Source organism: Tenrec ecaudatus, chromosome 8, assembly GCF_050624435.1.
Source record: "Tenrec ecaudatus isolate mTenEca1 chromosome 8, mTenEca1.hap1, whole genome shotgun sequence".
NCBI lineage: Eukaryota > Metazoa > Chordata > Mammalia > Afrosoricida > Tenrecidae > Tenrec > Tenrec ecaudatus.
The window spans coordinates 48,103,423-48,125,563 of record NC_134537.1 but is presented as its reverse complement, the minus strand read 5'-3'; positions in this window follow the sequence as shown (position 1 = coordinate 48,125,563).

Genomic DNA, 22,141 nt, shown 5'->3' with positions numbered 1-22,141 from the left:
TTCCATTGTCATCCCTAACCTTCCGCAAACCACATGTTCACAATGTAGGCTCTGATGCCATTTCCATATGGGTGCCACAGCTAAGCAGGAGGAAGAAACTAGAGGGTGCCCGACTACCAAAAAGAATAACCTCTGGGCTCTTAAAGGCTTGCTTTCAAACGGGCTGCAGCCTAAGTGAGGCTTTGCAACTAAGCCCGCTTGAAAGAAGTCCAGCAGCCTGTGCGCTCCAGGGGTTGTAAATAATACAGATCTAAAGCAGGACTTCTTTCGTCTACCATATCCAACTTAGTTTTTAACTTCTAAACTAGAACCACCTTACCACTACTTGTGTTCTGAATCCTGCTCAAAATTTTGAGACCAATATGATTCCTCAGCAAATTTTTAATTCAGCAAAATAAAATTAGCTAAAGCCTGGAGCCCCATTGGCCTCAAGTCGTATGACTAAGATATCACCTTAGTTTCCAGTGATGAAGATGACTTCCTATGGGATTTTGTTTCCTCCATCGTACGCCTTGCAGCTCTGTCTCTGCTTTGCTATTAACTCCTTGAGGCCTGAAATATGCTGTCCTGAAGGAAGAGAACAGCCTGAACAACCTGAATTAGGCTGGTAGGTAAGGAGAGGATACTGGCTCTATCTGAACAGAAGACTGTTCAGAAATATAACAAAGAAATCAAAAATAAACTGAGAAAGTGCATCTATTCCCTACTAGCTCCCCATTTGTCCACTGTCCTTTCACTGTCAGGTCAGCCTTCACAGGCATGGCATTGCTCTATAGTGACTCACAAAGATTAAAAGTGGACAGGTTTCCAGTTATGAGAGCTTGTAAAATAGTTACAAGTATAAGCATTCATGTGGAATCTAAATATAAGTGCCAGCATTCCATTATAAAGCGGATATACAGGAGACAGGATATCCAGTAGATGTATGTGTGGACAGAGAGAAAAAGATAAAAAGTGATAGAGTAGAATTTAAATATTGTTCTTTAAATGAAGGTTTGGCAATTACAAATTCTTATTAAAGAAACCAAATTATTCATGAACATGTTCATGGACACACTAAGGTTGGTAGACGTCAGTTGCAAAACCCTGGCCCATGAGGCCAAGAACATACTTACAAAGGCTTACTAGAACTCCATTACTTAGTTGATAACCTTAGTTTGCAACATGTCTAGTTACATTTTTAATTTCATCTAATATGGAGAAATTGTAGGTGCTTAAATTTGCTAACAATTTTTATTGCTAAAATTTTTAGCACATGCCCAGGACCTAGGAGTGTAGCACCCTGAACATAATAATAATTTTAAAAACCTCACAAACCAAATAAATGTAGCACAGAATATCATGTTAGTATCCAAGGATAGTCACCATTTAAACCACCCAGGATATTGGAGCACAATATCAGTGAAGGCTTCATTTCTAACCATGCTTATGGAATTTTATCTACTTTAGCTCTATGTAACTAAACAAAGAAAAAAGAAAATTATGTGAATGGATATCATATCTTGAATCCTTCTAATCTCTGGTGGCAAAGATAAACATTAAAGAATTCTACAGAAATCATGAGACTTCAAGAATATTACAACATATTATCCCCATCCTAATACAATGACACATACATTAATGTTGACCTTCAAAAAATGTGTAAATGTAATCATGTTTACCATTTGTTATTCTAGAAATAAACTAAAATCAAACAAGTAGCTATTTTTGCTTCTTTTTCTCCTACCACTCTGCTTTTGCTAAAAATGTCCTCTTCAGTGAAGTTCAGGATGGTTTCCACTAACTACACGTCCTGTAAGATATATGTAGTCTGAATTTCTTTTTATAAAAAGAAATCTTCAAGATGATTTTTAAAATCAATAAATGAGCATTATTAAAAATCCGTTCATTTGTACCACCAACATTTTCACATATGCATTCTACATTAGATGCAATGAGGAAATAATAATAAATAAATAATCTAGAGTAATGCCCTTGGAAGATTCAGACTCCTATGAAAAAAATGAACCAAATAAGCCACATTAAAACAATGTAATAATATGTGCTACAATTCATGTTTCTATCAACTCCTGTATGAGCATTAAAGTGGGGATATTTTCATATAAAATATAGAAATGGAACTGGAAACACAGGGAATCCAAGACAGATGAATCCTTCAGGTCCAGTGGTGAGAGGGGTGATACCAGGTGGGTGGAGGGAAGGTGGGTAAAAAGGAATCAATTACAAGGATCTACATATAACCTCCTCTCTGGAGGTCGGTCTACAGAAAAGTGGGTGAAGGGAGACGTTGGCCAGTGTAAGATATGACAAAATAATAATGACTTGTAAATTATCAAGGATTCATGAGGGAGGGGGAACAGGAAGAGAGGGGGAGGGGGAAGAGGAGCTGATTCCAGGGGCTCAAGTGGAAAGCAGATGTTTTGAGAATGATGATGGCAACAAATGTGCAAATGTTCTTGACACAATGGATGTATGTATGGATTGTGATAGGCATTGTATGAGCCCGCAATAAAATGATTTTTAAAGATATATATATAGAGAGAAATGTACAATGTTAGATAGGTTCTGTTTTCTTTATTGCTCTTGTATTAAACACTATTATGGACTTTTTACAAGCACTTTTTAAAATGACTACAATATTCTAAAGGCAGGTAATGAAAGCAAAACTAGTTGATTTGGCTGTTCAAATTTCCAAAAGAAAAATTTTTTCCACCTAATATTAAGAAATTATGTAAACTACAACCCCTGAGCTCAGTAATTGTGAGTATTTAAAAACTTTTGTTACAAGCAGCATCAAGTAAAAGGGTTAGCAGTCCCTTTGCTCTGCTGAAAGGGAAATTAAGCAAGGCATTATGCTGCCATCTACTGGATGCTCAAATGACAGACAATTCAGCAATGAGGGGAAATAAGTGTTCCTCGTCTGTTTGTGACTGCTCAAAGAATCATGTGTCTTGGGAAGGTGCAAAGGTTGGGAAACAAAAGCCAGACTAGGGGGAAAATCATATATATATATATTCAACTTTTCACTTCAGAAAATTCAAACTTTGTTCAAAATTCTATGTTTTATGAGTATGATGTGGAAGAAAGAGGGGGATTTTCTCCTCCTATTGTTACAGTCTCAGAAACTCACAGGGGCACTTCTGACCTGTCCTGGAGGGTCGATATGAGTCCGCATTGACTCAATGGCAGTGAGGCTTTGAGCTTACAAATATGATTACGTGTTATACATCTAGATCTTTTTTATTTTGATGTATGCAGCATTGTGCATGATTGAGTCTAGATAAAAATAGGAAGCAAATAACCCACACTGAAACAGCGTGATATGTGTCATCATCCATATATCTATAAACTCCTATATGAGCATTAAAGTAGGAATAATTTTTAGAAAATATACCGCAAAATAAAACATTAAATCTTAAAAATAAGAGAACAGATGTAAAAATATAGGAAGGACAAGGTTGGGAAACTGAGGAAGAGACCGCAATCCTAGAGAAATAAATGCTAAACATAAAACAGTTGCCACCAAGTGGATTTCATGGTGGATTTCAATTCATAGTAGTCCTATAGGACAGAGTGTTATTGCACCATCGGGTGTCCAAGACTGGAGCCTTTTTGGAGACGGACTACCAGATTGTTCTTCAAGAGAGCACCTTGTGGATTGAATGCACACACCTTCCAATGGACAGTCTAGCACTTCAGGCTTTGTGCAACCGATATCTTTATCGATAGCAAAAAAAAAAGCACATAACAAAATAGAGTGAAAAGAGCATTGAGTTTCTCCCGCAGTTATCAGTGTTTGTACATCGCCTTAGAGAAAGCTATTACGTCGTCTTGCTAGAATGTACGTGAAGGGTGCTTGAGATATTTCTATTTTGTTAATGTCTTAGGAGAAGAAATCATTGAACTCTGCCTCAAACCATATGACGGCTTTGCTGTTTCTGAAGATTTGAACTGACCAGAAAGAGAAATGGAAAAATCAAAAAGGAAAAAGAATATGCGAGAAGCAAGATAAGCAAATAACAAGACTATAAAAGAAATAGCTAGCAATGAAGAAGAGGCGGTGCAATTCATCCCAATGGGACAAACACCTGTGCTTATGCTGTACTGTATTGTGTTTGAACGGAAATGTTAACGTGCTCTCTTTTTTAATCCCATGAAAATGTAAATAAAATCGCAGGGCCCTCTAATTCCTCCTTGTAGACTCCGTGGTGGAGACTGGAAGAGGAGCTGGCCTGTGGTCAAAGCTGCAACACAGGCACAGCAAGCACCGAAGCAGGAGAAGCTGCCCAAATCCTCAGGAACCCAAGAGATAAATGCTGCTGGTCCATTAGCTCTCTGAGCTCTCTGATTTCAAAGGTCAGGGCCAGCACTTAAGTTTCAGTAGGCCCAATGCTCATAATAAACGTCGTGAATGAATGGAAACCAGCATTCTGGCCCTGAGAGATACAACAGTGTGCAGCTAGTATAGTGTCTTTACCGACAAATATCTGGTAGCACACCAAGCTATTGCTTATACTAAAGAATTGGCCAAATTCCTGAACCGTTTAGTAGTAACTGATAAGCAGTAATGGTGGTTCATGGCCTTTTATTAAGTTCCCATAACTAAACCCATGAACAGATTAAGGATTCTTCATACAACATATAACTTTCCTCTAGTTCTTAAATGCTTCCTCTCCCCACTCCACCCCCACTATCATGATCCCAATTCTACCTCACAGATCTGGCTAGACCAGAGGATGTACACTGGTACAGATAGGAACGGGAAACGCAGGGAATCCAGGATGGATGATCCCTTCAGAACCAGTGATACCTGGAGGGTGGAGGGAATGTGGGGTAGAATGGGGGAACCGATTACAAAAATCTCCATATAGCCTCCTCCCTGGGGGATGGACAGCAGAGAAGAGGGCAGGGGGAGACATCAGACAGTGTAACATATGACAAAATAATTTATGAATTATGAAGGGTTCATGAGGTATTGGGGGAGTGGGGAGGGAGGGGTAAAATGAGCAGCAGATATTAAGGGCTCAAGTAGAAGGCAAAAGTTTTGAGAATGATGATGGCAACAAATGTACATATGTGCTTGAAACAATGGATGTATGTATGGATTGTGATAAGAATTGTACGAGCCCCCAATAAAATGATTTTTAAAAATGAAGAAAGAAAGAATTCTTCATACAGGGGATGCAGATCCACTTGAGGAGAGTCGCTGAAATATATCTACAAGTATATACATATATATGTATGAACTGTGAAAAGAATTGTATCAGCCCCAATAAATTGTTAAAATAAAAAATAATAAAAATTATTACAAAGGTAAATAGAAATCAGATTACATTCTAAAAATATTCTGAAAGCCAATATTCAATGTATATAATGCAGTTTAGCATTTTAATGAGATTTTAATTGAAGTTAGAACTAGTGTTTTGAATTAATATCACTTCCCATAACATAAATTAAAACTATAATAAAAATCTTTGATATTTTTAAAAAAAGTATATACATATATATTACATCTTCATTTAAACCTTTCCCAAGATGGGCCTGTAGTCCATATGCCAAGGTGTCCATATGCTCTCTCAGGTTGTCACCAATGCTTGCATACAGAAAATTCCACCCTGTATACAGTTCGAGCATGGCCTTATGAAGGTTACATGTACCATAGAGTGTTGGTCCACGTGTTTCTCCTAGTGGATCTAGCAAGCATACAGATCCATCTAGGAATTTCTTCCATTTCTAAGTGACTATTTGAAATGAATATGTTTTGTGACCTTCAGAACCACTATTCTTCCATACAATCCTGAGCCTCTGTTGTGGTACTCTAAAAAGCACAGCTAAATCCCCTGGAATTGTAACACACACTGCACACAGATCATTTAACAATCGTTCCGCTGCCCTAATCAAAGGTTTAAGGAAAAGTATTAAAAATGAAATACCAAAAGGTAGTTTATTATCTCATACAGTTAATAGTTAAAAAAAACAATAAAAAATACAGAAAACTAGATTAGGTTGTATGAGTTTTAAGATAGTAATGGAAAAAATTAAATAATACCGGACCCAAAACCAAACTCTTACTTAAGATATTGCCATATTGTTTCTTGATTGGCATCCTCACTTGCAATATTCTTCCCTTTTCTCTTAGCATCATCAGCTGTGTGATTTATCCTTAACCATCTTCTCACTGTGGAAGTAGATCCCATTGCTTTACTGATAGGCCAACTAGACAATAGTCATTGTTCTTGATAGATTAGAAATAGTCTATTTCTCCATCTGAACTACTTTGTTCATCTTTGAAAATCCACTTTCTGCTTCTTTTGAACTTACAACAATTGTTTTGACAATATTTTTAGCTCTTTGAACCTTTTCAGGAATTTCAAAATTCACTGGTAACATCTCTTCAGAATTTAGGATATAAGACAATGCTGAAATGAATGAAAGCACATTATCCTCTGAAAAGGAGAAACATGATCAATATTTTTCAGTCTGAAAGAACTAAAGGAAAAAGTCCAGGTCTCAGGTTGTGAAATGGAAGGATTCTATAACCAAAATATTGAATGATGCAGGGTATATCAAAAGAAGATAGACGGAATGTAGTTATTGTGCTGAAAAGAATTGGTCCACACAACCATTTCAGGAGGTAGTATAAAAAAAATAATTGTTGGTAATGAAGATAGGAGTCCAGGTTGCATGGATGAATGGAGAAACAATGTTCTTGGTATTGACAGAATACCAGCTGAAATATTTTAACAAACAAATGCACTGCTGGGGTGTGCTCAGTTATCAATGACAAGGTTTGGAAAGACATGTACCTAGCCAACTGATAAATTCACTCACTGCCATTGAGTCGATGCTGACTCAGAGTGACCATATATACATGAGTCCCATATATAAGTCCATTGCAATGAATGATTGAAAATAATGCATAAAATATCAATCAATGTCATTAATGTCATATGCAATTAAAATTTTGCTGAGGATAATTAAAAATTGTTGTATCCTTACACTGATAGAGAACTACTAAACACTCAGGTCAGGATCAGAAGAAGATTAGTAACAAGGACTAGCATTACTAATATTAAATGGATCATGGGTGAATGCAGAGGTTATTGGAAAGATATTGACCAGTGTTTTATTAACTATGCGTAAGTGTTCAGCTGTGTAGAGAAAAACAAATTATGGATATCATTGTGAAGAACTGGAATTACCGATTGCTTACTTATGCTCATGTGGAACTTGCACATCGAGTAAGAGACAGTCATTGGAACCAAACAAGGGGATTCTCAAAACCCAAAACTCAAAGCTACCAAGTTGCCAACTCAATGTGACCCCAGGACAGGGTAGAATTGGCCCTGTGAGTCTGTGAGACTGTAAGTCTTTAAGGGCGTAGAAAGTCCCATTGTTCTCCCATATGTGGGTGGCAGAGACTAAGTGTTTTAAAATTATAAAAGATGCAAATCAGGGTGGTACCCTTTCACCATCGGTCTGCTGAACCAATAATCTGAGCAGCTGAACTGTATGAACAAGAATGTGTCATCTGGATCTGAGGAACAGCCATGAAGAACCTACAATATGCATATGACACATCCTTGCTTGCTCACTGTGAAGAAGCCTTGAAGTATTTACTGATTATCAAACACAATAGCCTTCAATATAGATGGAATGTTAACATAGAGAAAACAAAGTCTTTACAATTAAACTAACCATTAGGCAATATCCTGGAAATATGGATGCTGTCAAGAATGTCATTTTACTTGCATCCGTAATTGATGTCCATTAAAACAGTGAAGTCAAGTGATGTGTGGTATTGAACAAATCTGTTATGAAAGATCTCTTTAAAGTATTGAAATACAAAAATGCCATCCCAGAGACTAAGGTGCATCAGAGCCACGAACTTGGCATTTTCAATCACCTCATTTGTATGGGAAAACTGGACAATGAGTATGGTGGAAAACAAATTGATGTCTTTGAATTGTGGTGTTGGCTAAGAAAATTAAATATATCGTGGATTGCCAGAAAGACGAGCAAATCTATCTTTAAAGAAGTACAGCAGAATGCACCTTAGAAACAAGAATGGCCAGATTCCACATCATGTACCTTGGGTGTGTTCTTCGTAGGGAACAGTCCCTGGAGGACTTCATGCTGGGTAACGGGGAGCGTCAGGAGGAAAGAGGAAGACCTTCCACAGGATGCAATGGCACGTTGGTGAAAGGTGCTGGGCTAGGCAATGTTTCATTCTGTTGTACATCGTCCCACGAAGAGTTATAACTGACTTGAAAGCACCTAAGGAGCACAACACGAACAGCTGCAAGAAGGCGGATTGTGTCCTGTGGTGTTAGAAGCCCAGCGGAAGCCCTTACTCAGCAAAGACGGGATAGGTGTGGCTACGCTATTGGACTACAGGGTAATGGGGGTAATCTGACTTGTATGGGTTTATGCAATGACTACGTAGGCATGGTGTCCCGAGGATTTAAATGGCTGGGAAATTCATCAAACTTTCCCTTTATCTGTACAAGTGGAAGCAGTCTGGATTAAATGAAAGGCTGTCTAACATGAATTATCAGAATAGAGAACTGTGGTCTTTGAATCAATTCCTAGAATGAGCCACTTTACAGGCCCACAGCCAATGGAAAGACGAGGAGCCCCTTGAGGAAGAACGCTTTTCGCTGAACACACACACGAAGTACTTTTAATCTTTCTTCCAGCCTTCTGCAGAGGGATCTGCAGCCTTTAAAGAGTGTAGAAAAGGAAATAAACAGACTTCCCTGGGACACAAAATCCAGGAGACCTAAAATGTCACTGTGTCCCACCAGTCAGAGAACAGTGTTTGGGGGTCAATTTATTAATGAAATCTTGCTCAAGTCTACCTCACAGTGGGTGCAGTCATTCCCCAAGCCAATTCTAGGTGATTTCCCCAGTTCTGGAACAAATAATTAGAAGAAAAATACTGAACAACTGGCTGAACAGCTCTCCCTCCCCCATTGGATCCCTGACATGTTGAGTACATGTTATTAAAGTAGAAAAAGCCAATTAGAAGCTATGAAAAACTACCCTAAGAAAATAGTAAACTAAAGGTAATACCTCATTCCTGCAGGGATGGTAGAGATTAGTGCCAAGATTAAGCACCTGAAGTATGCGTGCATCCTTATTCCTACCATATTGCCATTCAACGGGCCTATTTTCCTGTGCAAAGTGACAAAATAATAATAATTTATAAATTATTAAAGGCTTATGGGGGGCAGGGAGGGAGGGGAGAAATGGGGAGCTGATACTAAGGGCTCAGGTAGAAAGCAAATATTTTGAGAATGATGAGGGCCACAAATATACAAATGTGCTTGACACAATGGATGGATGGATGGATGAATTGTGATAAGAATTGTATAAGCTCCCAATAAAATGATTTTTTAAAAAGAAAGAAAAGTATGGATCTTTGGAACCACAGTGGATTATCAAAAAGTTAACTAGACGGTGGTGCCAGTTACAACTGCTGTTCCAGATGTCTTTTCATTGTTTAAGCCAATTGATACATTTCCTGGTACCTGGTACGCAGTCACTGATCTAGGTAAGCTTTTTCCCTCTCTTGACATCTGTTTTAAAGGATCATCGGAAAGAGTTTGCTTTCAGCTAACTAAGCCAGCGATGCACCTTCACCATGCTACCTTACAGGCATATTACTTACCAGTTCTATTTCATAATTTAGTCGATTAGGACTTTGGTCACCTTTCTCTTTCACAAGACATTTTTCAGGGCTATTACAGTAATGATTTTATATCTCAAGTACCTAATAAAGAGGCATATAAGTGACCCTAGACATACTAGATGTGTGTGCTAGAAGGTAGGAAAGTAACCTGACAAAAACATGGATATCTTATACCTCAGTGGAATTTCTTGTTGCCCAAAGATGTGAGGCATGTCAAAATATTTCTTCTAAAGTGAAGGATAAGTTGTTGCATCTGCGCCTCGGACAACGATAAAGGAGACACAGCAGGTGCACAGCCTCTATGTATGTTCCAGGCAACATAAACCTCATTTGAGGCTGCTACACATACCTAGTATCCAGTGAATTACAAAGTTGCTTGTTCTGAATGAGGCCCAGAACACCAAAACAGCTCTGCAACGGGTTCTGTCTGCCTTTCAAGTCCTCTGCCACGTAAACTAGGTGTTGAACTGTCAATGCCTGACAGAGATATTGTTTGAAGATACTCTTTGGCAGATTCCCACTGGTTAATCAAAGAGCAGACCCATACTAGTTTGAAGCAAAGCCCTGCCATCCCCTGCAAAGAACTCCTCTTCTCTTGAATAACAGCTTTTTCTTTTTGCTGGACCTTAGTAGCAACTGAAATCTTATCTATGGGTCGCCAAGTCAGCATGTGGCCTGAGCTGTCTATCATAAACTGGGTGTCATCTGAGCCACATATTCATCAAGTGAATGAAGATGCATACAGCACCCCACCATCAAATGGAAACGGTATGCATGAGACAAGGCTCAAGCAAGCCCTGGAGACACAAGTAAGTTACATGGGGAAGTGGCCCAACTTCACTGCAGAGGCAGTGAATTATGTAATGTGGCTCTTCCAGGTCTCTAACAAGCTACCTTTGCCTGCAAGGGCCTGGTAAAGTGAGAGAAGATACAGAAAAGGTTTACCTGTGAATGATTGGGAACAGTATTCTCTGGAGTGCCGACTTGCCGTGTCTAAAATGAACCCCCTGAGAAGCAGGAGGAGGGCTCTCATGCCAGCAAGAGCCAGGAGTTGAGCCCATCCTCGCGACCTGAGATCCCTGTGCATGAACCTCCTGGATCCAGAAGTTAGCAATACCATTGGAGGGACAGCAGCGGTATCAGGACCCAGAGCATGGAACACTATGGAGCAAATAAAACTGAGTGCTTTTGTGCAGGAGGCTGAATTGTGGAGTGGGGTACTTGATTGAAGAGGTTGGGCTTGCTGACCAGAAGAAGTAATGCTGAGTAGCTTTGGACTAAGGCTTACAGGATTGGGGTGCCTCTGGGCAAGTAATTTAGTAAATTGGCCTTACTGACCTAAGAGCTTATGCTAAGTGCCTTTGGTTTGAGGCTTAGAGTAGAATGGCTTGTCCTTTGGGCATTTAATAGCAACTTGACAGGACTTGAGCCTTTCTCAATGGCATTACAACTTGTTAATTTTCTTAATAAACCCTTTGATCAAGAATTGTGTCTGTGATTGAACTATGGAATGATATGACATGTATTAATTTCCAGGTTACAGCAATCTAAAAATCAAAAGAAAACTAAAAACAACATAAATCAAGTAATGACTTCTGGGTTCCCATTAAATCCTAGCTCCAACTTAAGAACAGTTAGTTCTTATATCATGGCCCTGCTTGATACTCAATTTCATGAAATGGTTACTGAAAATAAGGGTACTACAGCAAAGTGTGGTAAAGGAAGCAGATGGTGCCCACCTATCATTAGAAATAGCATCTGGGGTCTCAAAGGCATGTATTCAAACACAAAACCATCTAAATGAGAAGCCAACCAGCTAAGTCCACAGAGAAGAAGCACACCAGCTTGTGTGATCCAAAGATGACAATAACAAAATTTGAATACGGTGAAAAATATCAGAGCTAAAATTATGGACACCAAGTTTGTAGAAGGCTATGAAGGACAATGGGAGCCCAAAACTCATCTGCAGAGCATGTAGTCAGACGGAGCTGCTGGCAGATCCTCTGCAGCTGAGGCACAAGTTCTGAACAGCCTTACTATTAGATACCATTTTAATCCTGATAGCATGGGATCGAACTTGGTACCAGGCCAGTCATCCTCCCTATAGACACTACCTAAATTAGTACTGGGTACAAGTATCCCTTTGATGTCCGATAGAACATAAATTTCTTCCCTGGTTTTTTTTTTAATGCTAGTGGGGATCTTCATCCTCTTATGCATCATTTGTATTTTTGCTTTTATGCTAATATGATCTTGTCCTTACTGCCTCAAGGCGCTTTGTCTTGCACTGTTTTCTCTTGAGTTTTCCAGCTGTGAAGCACAGGAGGTATAGCTGTATGGTGGCAATAACTGATACAAGGTGTTGTAGGGAATTCAGGGGTGGGGGCGGGGTGGTCTGGATGGGGGTTGGCAAGTGAACACTGATGGCAGGAGGAGGAGGAATCACAGAACTGATAGTGATTACACAGATCGGTCTGAAGGTGATATGACCATGCGTGTTGGGGGAGTGAGGCTCTATGATAGATGTGGTGGTGATTACACAACTCCCTTTGATATGATTGAATGACTGAATCGTTCAATTGTATGATATATGAATTATGTGCTAATAAAGCTGTTGGGGTAAAAAAAAGAATTTTGTCTGTAAGTTCTGTGTAGCCACTGCGATGGATATTATAACCCAGAGAAGAAAAATAAAGAACATTAATGAAAACATTACACTCATGTTCTTCAATACTGTCATGTTACTTTTTTTCTCAAAGCTATGTTTATGACCTCATAAATCAGGTGCCATGCAGTTAGTTCTGACCGGCAGAAACTCTGTGCACAACATAACAAAGCACTGCCCTGTCCTGCACCCTCCTCACAATTGTTCCTGTTCCCCAGCCCATTGTTGCAGCCACGGTGTCAATTCATCTCAAAGAAGGCCTGCCTAGTTTTTCTGCCCCATCATTTTATCAACCATGATGTCCTTCTCCACCTTAAAAATACTTAAGATGAAACTTTGCCATCCTTGCTTCTAAGGAGCACTCTGGCTGTACTTCTTCCAAGACAGATTTGTATGAACTTTTAGCTATCCGTGATACTTTCAATAGTCTTTACCAACACCACAATTCAAAGGTATCAGTTTTTCTTAGGTCTTCCTTATTCAATAGCTAACTTTCACAGGCATATGAGGCAATGGGAAATGCCACGGCTTGGGTCAGGTACACCTTAGTCCTCAAAGTAACATCCTTGCTTTACAATACTCCAAAGAGATCTTGTGCAGCAGATTTACCTAATGCAATGTGTCTGCTGTTCTCTTGACTAGTGCCTCCATGAGCATTGATTATGGATCCAAGGATGATGAAATCATTGACAACTTCAAACATTTTTTCCCATTTATCATGATGTTACCTATTGATCCAGTTCTGGGAATCTTGATCTTCTTTACGTACTGAAGACTGCAATCCTTGATCATCAGTGGCAAGTGCTTCAAGTCAAGCCCTCACTTTTTCCAAGCAAGGCTATGCCATCTGCATATCCAAATTGTTAATAAGCATCCAATTCTGATGTTGAATTCCCCTTCATATAATCCAGCTTCTCTGAGGATTTGGTCAGCCTACAGATTGAATAAATATGGTGAGAGGATACAACTGACACACACCTTCCTGAATTTAAAACATGCCATATTCCTTTGTTCTGTTTGCACAGCAGCCTCTTGATCCATGTTCAAATTCCACATGAACACTATGAAGTTCTCTAGAGTTCCCATTCTTTCAAGGTTATCCATAGCTGATTATGATCTGCTCAGTAGCATGCATTTGCAAAGTCAATGAAACACAAGTAAACACCTTTCTGACATTATCTGGGACACTCTGGGACTCTATCATAACTGAACATTTTATACAATAGTGACCGGACTATGACAACAGACTGTTCTCTTGCTGAAAGATCAAGACTTATCAATTAGTGCTAAAATGCAATTGGAATGTAACTGATTTCTGTGTAGCCTCTTACCTATATAATGTAACCTTATTTAATTGGGATTTGATTAGAAAACACTTGCAAGGGCTTAAGGGAAATGTTTCATTTGATGTTAATCAGCTCAAAGAGGATTATTTTCTATACATTCAAAGATAGACTCAAGGTTTCCCCAAGCCCTGATATAGTTAAACAATTGGTGGACGGCATGGAAGGATTGGACCCGCATGCTTGGGTTCAAAGTATTTCTCATAGCCTGGGTTCCAGCCCAACAGTGCTGCTCATAATCATAATTTTTATCCTGGCTGTCACATGTAACTTCTATAGGAAGCTGAGGCGTATATAGGAAAATCATACGGCCTCCGTGGCTCTTTTGAGTTTTATGCATAAAGCAAACATGGGGAGCAGAGAATGGGAAGAGAGTGTTTAAGGATGAGTCCTTTATTCTCATGCCATGAAGCCTGCCCTGCTGGGTTTCTGGGGGTGGAGGGAGGTCTTCACCCTTGTGAGTTGGAGGTAAATGCCAATCACATTCTCATGATATTGTTCCCCACCTTGCCCTCCTATTTGGTGCTCACTTAAAGTTGTTTCTTACATGCACATAGCTGATTGCTGTGTGGCCGACAGCTTTAACTCTAGAAACAAACATTCCTATTTTCTCTGTCACTTCCTGCCATGGCCTCCCACCCCTCTCATACCTTCCTCCATCATAGTTGGGTATAAGGGGATTTTATCCCCTGAGCCTCGATTCAAAATGTTTGCCATAAGTCTGAGTTTGGGCCTTGGATCCATTGATTTGGTCATTAAATTTGCCTTGACAGCTTTCAATGTATAAAAAATAACCATGTCACCCCTGTGGTTCTTTTGAATTTAATACATAAAACGAAAGGGGGAAATGTGGGAAACTAACAAATGTCATTCCCACAGATTCTCCCCTAACAGCTATGTTACCTTAAAGTGAGCACATAGTTGATTCTGTCTCCCTGAAGAGGCAGACATTATTTGATTATCTCCTCCCACCGAGGCACCCATTTCCCCTCATGTCTTCCCCCAAAGCTGGCATGGAGCTCAGAGCTCAATCTCTGTGAACTCAGAGATTTTACTATGATTACCACCCATCTTGTGACGTATGTAACTTCTTAATATGCATCTTATAGCTACCTACAAATAGCCCAAAACAATAAAGATGCACTCTTCTCCCCTCTCCTCTACCTGTGTTGTATGCGGACTTGGTTGGTGAGATCATGGCTGTCCAGGAGGTGAGCATGCTCCCATGAAATGTGTCTGACTCCTTCATTTTACTCTTTCTCTCCTGTCTCTCTTATTCTCTATGACTTTACTATAATCTTTATATATTTTACTATAATCTTAACCATACAATTGTGCTTACTGAACCCGTAATAGTGAGAGAGGATGGTTTCCCCCACAACCTGGCATTCTGTAATGTTCACTGTCCTGACACGATCACTGAAGACAAAATGGGTGCATAAGAAAATGTGGTGAAGAAAGCTGTTGGTGTCCGTCTATCAAAAGATAAAGCATTTTTGGGTCTTAAAGGCTTCAAGATAAACAAGTGGCCATCTAGCTGGAAAGTAACAAAAGCCCACATGAAAGAAGCACACAAGCCTGTGTGATCATGAGGTATTGATGGGATGGGAATCAGGCATCAGAAGACCCCAAACAATCATATTGATGTGAATGAGGGTGGTGGGGAGAAACCCAAAGCCCACCTGTAGACATTGGACAACTCCTCACAGATGGGTGACAAGGAAGGAATGAGCTAGTCAGGATGCAGTATAGCATCGATGAAACACAAAGCATTCTTCTAGTTCTTTAATGCTTCCTCACCCCCACTATCCTGACCTAACTCTACCTTATAAATCCAGCTAGACTAGAGCATGTAACTAGTAAAGATAAGAGCTCTCAACACAGGGAATCCAGGAGAGATAAATCCCTCAGGACAAATAATGAGAGTAGTGATACCAGGAGGGTAAGAGTAAGGTGGGGGGCAAAAGGAGGAACCAATCACAATGATCGACATATAAGCTTCCCCCCCAAGGGGCTCGAACAGCAGAAATGTGGGTGAAGAGAGACAGAGGACGCTGTAAGATATGAAAACAATTTATAAATTATCAAGGGTACATGAGGGAGGGATCATGGGGGAAGGAGGAAAACTTGAGGAGCTGATACCAAGGATTCAAGTAGAAAAGAAATGGTTTGAAAATGATGGCAACATATGTACAAAGGTGCTTGACACAATGGATGGATGGATGGATTGTGATAAGAGCAGTAAGAGACCCCAATAAAATTATTTCATCTAAAAATATGCTGAATATATTCTTCCTTTTTGGTTTTCTAAATCTAGGTCTTTGCACATTCCATTATAATATTTTACTTTATCTCCTCAAACTGCCCTTTGATATTTGGTGTGATCATTTCTTCCATTTACCTTAGCTACTCCATGATTAAGAGCAAGTTTCAGTGTGCTTTCTGACATTCACTTTGTTCTTTTCTTTCATACCTGCCTTTTTAATGACTTCTGCTTTCTTTATGAATGATGCTGTGGATGTCCTCCAACAGCTCATCAGGTCTCTGTCACTGATGTTCAGTGCAGTACATTTTTCCATGAGGTGTTCTCAAAATTCTGGTTGTATTTTGGCTCTCTTGAACTTTTAATTTTCTTCAGATTTCACCTGAAGTTACACATGAATTGACGGTTTGTTCCATCGTGATCCCCTGGCAGGGTCTTAGCTGCTGATATTGAGCTTCTCCAGTTTCTGTTCTCACTGATGTCATAAATTTGGTTTCTACAGACACAGTCATCTGGAGGAGTCCGCGTGCATAGTTGCCTTTGGTGTTGTTGAAAAAGGTAGCTGTGATGAACAAGTCGTCGGTCTTGAAAAATTCTATCCTGTGACCTCCAGCTTGCTTTCTATCACCAAGTCCATACTTTTCAACTACTGTTGCTTCCTCTTTGTTTCCGACTTTTGCATTCCAATCATCAATAATTATCAATGCATCTTCATTGCCTGTTTGATCAGACTGAAAACATTGGTAAAATTGTTCAATTTCTTCATCACTTGCTTCTTTGATTGGTTCTTAAATTTGAATAATGTGTTAGTTTAATTTCCTTGAAGGAGGGTAGGTATAATCCTGGCACAGCACTGTACTTCATCGTTGATTTTGCAATGTTCTTTTTGATAATAAATGCCATACCGTTCTTCTTGCTTTTGTTATTTTCGGCATAGTAAATCATATGGTTTTCTGATTAAAAATGGCCAATATCAGTCCATTTCAAACTATTAAGTGACTAAGATATTGATCTATATCTGTTCCCTTCCATTTTTTATGACTTCCAATATTCCTAGATTAATTCACACATTCCATGGTCGGATCATTATGACCTCATCACCAATATGACCTCATGGAGGGGCCCTGCTGATCAGTCAATTGAGGAATAATAGTCCTCTATAGTGCTGCTGGACAGTGAGCAGCAAAGCACTGAAGCCTTTTCTCTGGAGGCTCCCTGAAAGACAGCAGTGAAGAGAGATCCCCTTAGGACAACTTCGAGCTGTACACCTGGATATCCACTTTACTTGAAATGAGAAATGACTAGATATGCAATTGTATATGATTCACGGCCTGTGGCCAGTGCTTTGGCTGGATAGTCAGGGTTTGGGCAAGAACATGATTTTTAAATTCGTGACAAGCAGGTATGGTTGATAGGTAAATGTATTTGAGTGGATCTAAGAAGTGGACATATTTTTGTCTTATGTGAATGCCCACCAAGAAAAGACCTCAACAATGAAGGATATTAAGAATCAAATACATATGATGACAGATTCTATGTAACTAAATTTTTCTGTTACCACTCCTGTCATTGCCCAATGGGCTCAAGAAAATAACTGACTATAGTGGCAAGATTGCTATTTAGTCATGAGTTCAATAGTACGGACTTCCACTCACCAAGGTCAACTTGGCTAGCGCCACTGCAGAGTGCTCAATATGGCAGCAACAGAGATGTATACTATATCCCTCATATAGTCCCCTTCCTCTGGGCGATTGGCTAACTTAGCGACGGGTTGATTCCATCATGGAAAGGAAAGCACTTTGTTCACTTAGTCTGAATATGATTTGCCTTCCTGGCACACACTTTCTATCTAAACTATCCATGGACTTACAGAATGCCTTGTCTAGCATCATGGTAACCCATACAGCATTGTTTGGATCAAGGAAGTGTCTTGGATCCATGCCCAAGGAATTCACAGTTTTTACCTTGTTCTCATCATCCTGAAGCAGCTGACTTGATAGAATAAAGGTATTTGCTTATAAAGACAGAATTATGGTTCCAGCTGGGAGGAAATACTTGACAGAGAATGGAGGGGATGCTGACCAAGAGCAATGTTCTCCAGGTTGTATCAGGAAGGATTTTTTTTAAATGTGGGGAAAAATCCATTATATTTTACTTTCGTATTCCAACAAATGTTTTGAGCTCCTCTCTTTTATGCTCTAAACAAGGGATCCTCAAACTTTTTAAACAGGGGGCCTGTTCACTGTCCCTCAGACCTGTTGGAGGGCCGGACTATAGTTTTAAAAAAAAATTATGAACAAATCCCTATGCACACTGCACATATCTTACTTTGAAGTAAAAAAACAAACAAGGCAAAAACACCCGGCGGGCCAGATAAATGTCCTCAGCGGGCTGCATGTGGCCCACGGGCCATAGTTTGAGGACCCTTCCTCTAAACCATTGCTGTATATAGTTTCTCCAAAATAATTCATAGGTCGGGGAATAAATGGGTAAAAATTAGTGTGTCTCTACTATTACTCTGATGACCCACTAGCATGAGTTTTTCTTCCTGTCTCTTTCACCCTGTAACTGGTGTGTCTAGAGGTCTTAGTTCCAAAGGGAAAATTATTCTCATCTGGAGATGAAAAACTGATCTGATTGAACTGAAAGTTAAGGATGTCTCCTGGCCACTTTGTGATCCTCCTGTCTCTGGGTCAACAGGTAGAGGGAGGAGTTAAACCATGTTGACTAGTGTGATTGATTTTGATTGGTACAGTGCAATGACAGTGCTTGGAAAAGTAGAAGAGCAGTAAACAAAAAAAAAAAAAAAGAGGAAACCCTTGGCAAGATGTATTCACACCATGGCTGAAACAATGGGCTAAACCAGAAGAACAATTGTGAGGATGGTGTAGGACCAGGCAGAGCTTTGTTCTGTTGTACATCGGGTAACAATGAATTGGAACTGACTGTTGGCACCTAATAACAACAAAGGCAGTAACAAAGAGTATGTCTGGAATACAAGAGAACCCCTGGGGTATCATTTACTACTACTATGCCTGTGATTAAAGGCTATGAGAAAGTAGAGCAATCCAATTCTGACATGGCCACTAATGGCCGAGGCCCTTCAATGTTAAAAGTTTGAGTCATCCCAGAAGATATAGAACCAGGACCTGCTGAGGTGCTTGCTAAAGTGAAAAGAAATCTGAAATGAGTAGTGAAAGAAGATAGTTCTAAATACCAGTTATAACCCTTTGAACAGTTGCACAAACAAGGGCAGTAGTTCCTTGAGTACTTCTTCCTTGTTTCATTATACACATATGTATGTATGTGTGCATATGCATACATACATCCACTGGTATGTGTTGTTTAATGCCCATGTGATCTGTGAAAGGAGAACTTTCATGCCAGAATTTTAAACCAGATACAGAAGAGAACTTTAAACAAGGCATATCACTGCTGATGTCAGATCTGCATTGAAAGCAGAGAATAGCAAAGGTGCTTATGTGTACTTTATTGACTATGTGAATTATAACAGATAATGGATAACATTGCAAAGAATGTGAATTGCAGGACACTTAAATATGCTTATGCGGAACTTGTACAAAGATGAAGAGGTAGTCATTGGAACAGAACAGAGGGGGAAAGAGTGGCTTAAAATCAAGGTAAGTGTGTGTCAGGGTTGTATACTTTCATCATACTTATTCAGTCTGTATGAGGACTAAGTGAATAACGATCAAGAATGTTAGAACACACAATTTAAACTGTGATATGCAGATGACACAACGTTGCTTGCTGAAAACCAAGAAGATATGATATGCTTTGATCAAATATGTGCTTCATATGGACTGCACTTCAACATAAATAAAACAAAATTATTACAATTGGATCAATAAGAAATCTCATGATAAATGGAGAAAATATCGAGGTTGTAATGTAACCACTTTACTTTGAAGCTTAAGCAACAACCATGCAAGCAAAACACTCTAGTTTTCTCTAAACTTATCACTTAAATGTATTCTGTAAAAATGACCAAAAACTGACCAAAAAATTAATAAAGTATGTAGAGATATAAAATTAGTAAAGGAATTAATAATAAGCTAAACCAAGGAAAAATATATTACACATATTTAAAGCAAAAAAATATATTTTAAAAAGTGGAGACCTAGCTAATAAGTCCTAAATCTGATTCTATGACAAATGAACAGTTTAAGATCAGTTACCCAGTTTAAGATCAGTTACACATCAGTAACAATAGAGATAAATCTAGGATAAATATAAAACACTAACCAAGAAATTATAAAACAATGATTTTTAAAATATATATTTTCCAACAGTAACCAATGGAAACAATAAACAAACCAAAAATTCCAGTAAACATACCAATAACACAAATCTAAGATACTTAGTAGTCTCAAGAAACTAGTAAAGTTGTATGAGCCCCCAATAAAATGATTTAAAAAATGAAAAAGAAAGCAGAGGGTTAAAAGTTGCAGAGGACGGATACAAAAAAAGAAAGAAATTAGTAGGGAAAAAATGAGAGGTACTGGTTCTCAAAGTGTTGTAAATTTATGCATTATTTCATAACTCCATTCATTACTGTATTCTAGTGTCCAGTGGCAACATTACTAAGGACAGCAGACATTTGTTCAAAGGTTACTCCGCCCATCTTCCCACCCAATTAAGTGGTGTCAGCTAACAGAAGCTGATGGCCAGAGCACTGACGTTATCCACACCAAACAAAGATTCAAGGAACGCTCCTGAATTGATCCTTTGTTCTCTCTCTTCTCTTCTCTTCTCTTCTCTTCTCTTCTCTTCTCTTCTCTTCTCTTCTCTTCTCTTCTCTTCTCTTCTCTCTCTCTCTCTCTCTCTCTCTCTCTCTCTCTCTCTCTCTCTCTCTCTCTCTCTCTCTCTCTCTCTCTCTCTCTCTCTCTCTCTCTCTCTCTCTCTTCCCCACCCCCCCCTTACTTGGACTGCGTTCCTGCAACGCCTCTGCCGCTCTGGTCTCTCCTGCCTCTCACCTCTGTTCACTACCTGTAATGCCAGCTCTCAGCAGCTTTCCTGGACTTGATACCTTTTAAGTTGACTGATTCTCTGGCTTTAGACAAAGGGCAAGCTCTAACCTTTTTTTTTTCTTTTTATTTTACCTTACTATCTTAACCTCATTTCCTTTTATTTCCTGTTCCCTACAAACCTCACCTCCCTCGATAAGTCTGTTAATTAAAGATCTTGTTCTATCTCTTGTCTCTGTAAAACCTGACATCAATAAAATTTGTATTATTTTATTATATTGTCAGTTACTACAATGAACTGGATGCAGTAAGGGAAAAGTTAAGTTTTTTGTTTGTTTCCCTCATGATACCTGCATTTAAAATGCAAGTAAACCATACATGGGGAAAACAGGTAAAGGAAAAAAATAAGCAAGGTGTTTTTAAATGATGTTAAAAGACTAGAAGTAGTGTAGTGAGATACGAAGTGACTAGGAGAGTTGGTTGGTCATTAAAAAATCTTTCTAAAGAGATATTTGAGAAGGGACATAAAAATGTAAATTTGCTGTGTGATGAGAAAGAACATGTGAACAGAAAACTATAGGCAGCAATCTGAGATATAGACAAAGCTTAACATATTTGAGAAGAGAAAGGCCACTGCTGTGGCTACAAGAGCAGAAGAATGGCCCATACATAGTTGGTGATGTAAGAAGCTAGATCGTGCATATCCTTACATGCCACGGAAAGAAATAGAAATGTTACAATGGGATCCCACTGAAGCATTTAAAAGAGTAATAACTTTAATTTATGATCACCGCATTTGCAGTGCAAAGAATCAATTACATGAGAGGAAGACTATGTAGTTACGGTAGTAAACTCGACAAGGAATGGACAAGGCTGGTAAAGAGACTTGGAATCTTGTTAACAATCAGCAGGACTTGCATCTGATGTGGAAGCTATTTCAGATAACATCTTTTTGTCAGCTTTTTGTCAGTGAAATAAAATCCAATGCAGATTGCCATCAACAATACTGTGAACGTTTTAGCAATATAAATGGGAAGTCCAGAGCCACCAAGATGCTACCAAGAACTCATTCTCTTTCATCCTTTCTGCTTTATTTTTTAGGTTCCAAATTTATCTTGAGCCCAACTCCCCTTATGTTGGTCAAAAACTGGGTTGCAATATTTTTACTTCATACCCATATTCAATTCC